We start from the raw sequence: 5,144 nt of genomic DNA on the forward strand, positions 1-5,144 counted from the left end.
ATATATATATATATACGAGGGGTTGCTGAAAAGTTCCTGGTTTCAAGGAAAGGCCTGGTTCAAGGCCCTACCTTCTGAGTTCTTTTACAGGGCTTAGAAAAACTAAAGCACCATTGCAATAAGTGTGTGAATCTGAGAGGGGAATGTGTTGAACACAATCTTAATTAACTGATCCTCCTGTATTTTCTTTTATCCAAAGCCAAGAATATTTTAGCATCCTCTTGTATATATGTGTGTGTGTGTGTAATGTAATGTATGTATATCCTGTTTCTCATGTAAATGTGCTGGTGTCTTGCTCACATCACCTTCTTTGGCTCTCACTCCATTTCTGAAGATTATATTGAGGATATAGTAACAGAAGAAAAAAGTACAGAGTTAGCCACAAGGTGAGAGAATGTACACAACGACTTTGTTTATTGAGAGAATAATGCAGGGAAGTTGTTTAAGCATCTTTCAAAGCTATTATTCTAATGAAATTATGTTTTTTCACTGACAAATACATTTTCAATAACACCAAAACAAATATCAGGAACAGGAGCAGGCCCTCAAATCATCATCGTCGTGTAACGTCCGCTTTCCATGCTAGCATGGGCTGGATGATTTGACTGAGGGCTGGTGAAACCAGATGGCTACACCAGGCTCCAATCTGATTTGGCAGAGTTTCTACAGCTGGATGCCCTTCCTAACACCAACCACTCTGAGAGTGTAGTGGGTGCTTTTACATACCACTGGCACGAAGGCCAGTCAGGTCGTACTGGCAACGGCCACACTCAAAATGGTGTATTTTATGTGCCACCCACACAAGAGCCAGTCCAGAGGCACTGGCAATGATCTCGCTCGAAAGTCCTTACACATGCCACGGGCACAAGTGCCAGAAAGGTGACGCAGGGCACAGGTACCATCACGATTTCGCTTTTGCTTGCCCCAATAAGTCTTCGCAAGCTGAGTTTTGTGTCCAATGAAGGAGACGACGTTGGCATGGGTGCCAGTCGTCGAATTTAACTCGATTTCGATTTCACTTGCCTCAACAGGTCTTCACAAGTGGAGTTTAATAATGTAAAATTATTCCTTACATTAAGTAGTGTGTTTACTTACCTTGGAATCCTGTTTTATAGCAGCAATCAGTTAACAGTCAAAATTCCTTAATAAGATTTCCTAAAACAAAACAGAGAATTTTTTTGATAATAATTAAATATTATTGTGTATTTTACAAGGTATTAAAATTCAATTATTTAACAAATCAAATGATTCGATAATACCGATAAGTTCCAGTTTTTTAAACATTTAGTGGATGAGAAGAAAGCAGTACATTAGAGGAACTTTCCAAGGAAAATAAAGCACACACACACACACACACACACACACACACACACACACACATGCATACACACGTAACAAATCATCATATGCATACTGAACAGCAAGAATCAAAATCATGATTTGCATATTTATTCTTAACATGTGCCAATAGATTTGAACAGAGTGCTTTTGTCTGATGAAACACAAAGATGTTGAAATACTGGGTGTACCAGAGTCACCTTACACTAATAAATCAAGTATGTTATGAGCACAAATACTTGCACTTATATACACATATATGCACAACTGCATTGTTTGTGTTATAGAAATTCCAGTGAAGGAGCCTTGGATCTAGATTAGAAACTGGTTCTTTCTTTGTTAGCAAGAAATCTGCAAACAAAACTAGATTATTACACATTTCACAAGTTCAAAATGTGAATTTAGTTTGTTATCAGCATTCCATTCCATTTATGGAGCTTTATGTAATTGTTAGAAACCATCTCATTGCTTACAGGAAGACTTCAAATAATTTAAAAAATAGAAGAGAACAAATGAACATACTTACACACACACACACACACACACACACTCACACACACACACACACACACAAACACATGCACGCATACACACATGCACGCACACACGTATACATGCATATATATATATATATATGCATGTCAAAAATGTCAATAGCCCTTAATGGTTAAAGCACACAGAATGATAACAACTGCTTACACTAGTCTGTCATCATTCTGTTATTCGTAACTGGTTGCAGCTAGATGACAGAATGATATACTTCATTCACCATTGTAAGAAATCGTCATCATTTATCGTTGCTGCCATTATCATCATCATCATCATCATTAAAGGTCGTTGATGTTCTGCATTTGCAAGATTTTGGGTTAATAATCAATGAGGCTATAAGCATATACGTATAACATTATGACAAAAATGCAACATTTTTCTCCTGACCATTCGCTCAAATAGATTATTCCAAACAAGTACTTTTCAATGATCTCACCTACAGATTTCCCCGCTTGGTCACTTGCAGTAAAATTTCTATTGACCACTCACCCTACACAGTAAAATAGTTTGGAAATGTACTGAATGAACTCTCTACAGATCTTCCTTGTCTGCTAATTGTAGATGAAAGATAAGGACAATATTCTAATGTTATTACGATGTTTCTAATCTCTTAAGCACCACCATTAATACTTATGCGAAAAGTCTAGACTGCTTCCATACACATCTATTATACACCCAAACACATAGACACACATACACATGTTCATGCACACACATACAAACGCACAGATAACTAACACAATTAGATACACACATACATATAAATAAAGACACAAACACATAGTCATGCACACACATGCACAATCTATGTATTTCCAGATACAAGCTTCGTTGCTGGGGAATATGTTACTCATTGTAACTTCAGTACTCTCTCTCACGCACACACACACACACACACACATACGAATACACTTTGTGTAATATACATCCATGTACATGTGCACATACACACACCAGTGCATACACATACACAATAGCTGCTTAGAAGTAGTAATTGTCCCTATCAACAATTAATTTGTCTTTTAATTTCCCTCAGAATCCATTACATAAAATGTTCTATTGTACTGTGTTTGTCCCATTAACTCATCCTTCACCTCTTTACTGCTTCCCTGAAACCTTTGCCTCTTCATTATCGAAATACTCATAAACTTTCATCATTAGCAACACCTTCACCAGCATCACCATTGTCACTACACCTGCTGGTATATATGCATATACATATATATATACTCTCTTTTACTCTTTTACTTGTTTCAGTCATTTGACTTCGGCTATGCTGGAGCACCGTCTTTAGTCGAGCAAATTGACCCCAGAACTTATTCTTTGTAAGCCTAGTACTTATTCTATCGGTCTCTTTTGCCGAACCGCTAAGTTACGGGGATGTAAACACACCAGCATCGGTTGTCAAGCGAGGTTTGGGGGACAAACACAGACACACAAACACACATATATATACATATACATATATATGACTGGATTCCTTTCCTAACATCAACCACTCAGCAGAGTGGACTGAGAGCTTTTTACGTCGCACAAGCACAGGTGAGGCCAGTTTTAGCAAGGTTTTTTACAGCTGGATGCCCTTCCAAACGCCAACCCCACCCCCTCTGCAATGTGGACTAGATGCTTTTTAAGTGGCACCCCCACTGGCAGTATCACCAAGTAACTTACAAGACAAAGATCCTTTGAGAGAGGTGGGGGCATTGGAGGAGGTGATCTTGTGTCAGATGATGAAAGGTTATAGTGAGGCAGAGAAACAGAAACATGTTTTTTGCTGTAGAGGAGGTACATGATTACCCAGCCAGAGAGAAAGAGGGAGGGAGAGAGAGAGAGACAGAGTGTGAGTGATCAAATATTGAACACAAAGACAGCTGAATCCAGCGAGAAAATCAGAACCATTATTTATCTAAACAAAGGCAAGTGAACCAACAGAATTGTTAATGCATCAAGGAAAAGTAGTTTGCAGCATTCCTTCTGGCTCTCTATATATTCCAAGTTCAAATACCACTGAAGTCAACTTTGCCTTTCATCCTTTTAGAGTCAATAAAATAAGTACCGGTTGAGCACTAGGATCAATGCAATCGATTTCCTCTCTCATCAAAATTGGTGACCTTGTGCCAAAATTAAAAAAGGTTCATTTATTCAAATTTTCCTTTTGCGTGTCATTTAAAAGAAAAAGTAAAAGTAAGGTAGTTGAGAGAGAAATCGTAGTTTTATATATGTATATATAGGGGAGGAGTTAAGTCAATTACATCACCATCATCATCACCATTATCATCACCATCATCATCATCATCATCATCATCATCATCATCATCATCATCATCATCATCATCATCATCATCATCATCATCATCATCATCATCATCATCATCATCATCATCATCATCATCATCACCATCATCATCATTTTATGTCTGTTTTCTAAGATGACATGGAATGGATGTTTCAGAAGGATACACTGAGTCATAAGTGTATACCATAGTCTAATGTCTATTTTGGCAATGTTTGTGCAGCTGAATGCTCTTATATTAGACCAAGCACTTTACAGAGTGTACTGGGTGCTTTTCTCATGGCTCCAACACTAGTAAGATTGCCATAATTAAAAGACAAAAGGAAAGGCAACAGTCATGACCCATGTCAGGTATTCCAAATCTGATGGAGAAAAGAAAAGAAATTATCATCAGACAGAAAACCTGAACTAGATACTTGTAAGAGGGTAGACTTTGCTAAAGGCACTACCTAAGGGCCAGATTCTGGTGTTAATCTCTATGTAGGATAGAGTCTTCCATATGTACACACAAAAATATATATAAAGTATTTGACATACATATTAGATAAAGAAATTAGGTAAAGTTTCTTTCTCAAATCATACCAACTCATAACGGTTGGTTTCCTAGTTTCCATGGCATATATACTTCCCAACTGGGTGGGACACAGGTTTGTCACAGGATTACACATTTTTGCCAGCTGAGAGGACTGGAGTAACATGAAATGAAGTGTTTTGCTCAAGAACCCAACATGCTGCCCAGTTGAGGCATTGAAACCACAATCTTGCAATTGTGACTGCAGCATTCTAACCCCAGGATCATGTACCTTCACTTACATACATGTATCTTTCAGCACACTTTCATACATACACACAGACATATGTATGTGTATGTGTGTGTGTGTGTGTGTGTGTGTGTTGGAGTGTATGTGTGTCTGTGTGTATACATACAAACATACATACATATATAAGTATAAATATATATATA

The sequence above is a fragment of the Octopus bimaculoides genome, chromosome 10 (assembly GCF_001194135.2).
Source record: "Octopus bimaculoides isolate UCB-OBI-ISO-001 chromosome 10, ASM119413v2, whole genome shotgun sequence".
In the NCBI taxonomy this organism is placed as follows: domain Eukaryota; kingdom Metazoa; phylum Mollusca; class Cephalopoda; order Octopoda; family Octopodidae; genus Octopus; species Octopus bimaculoides.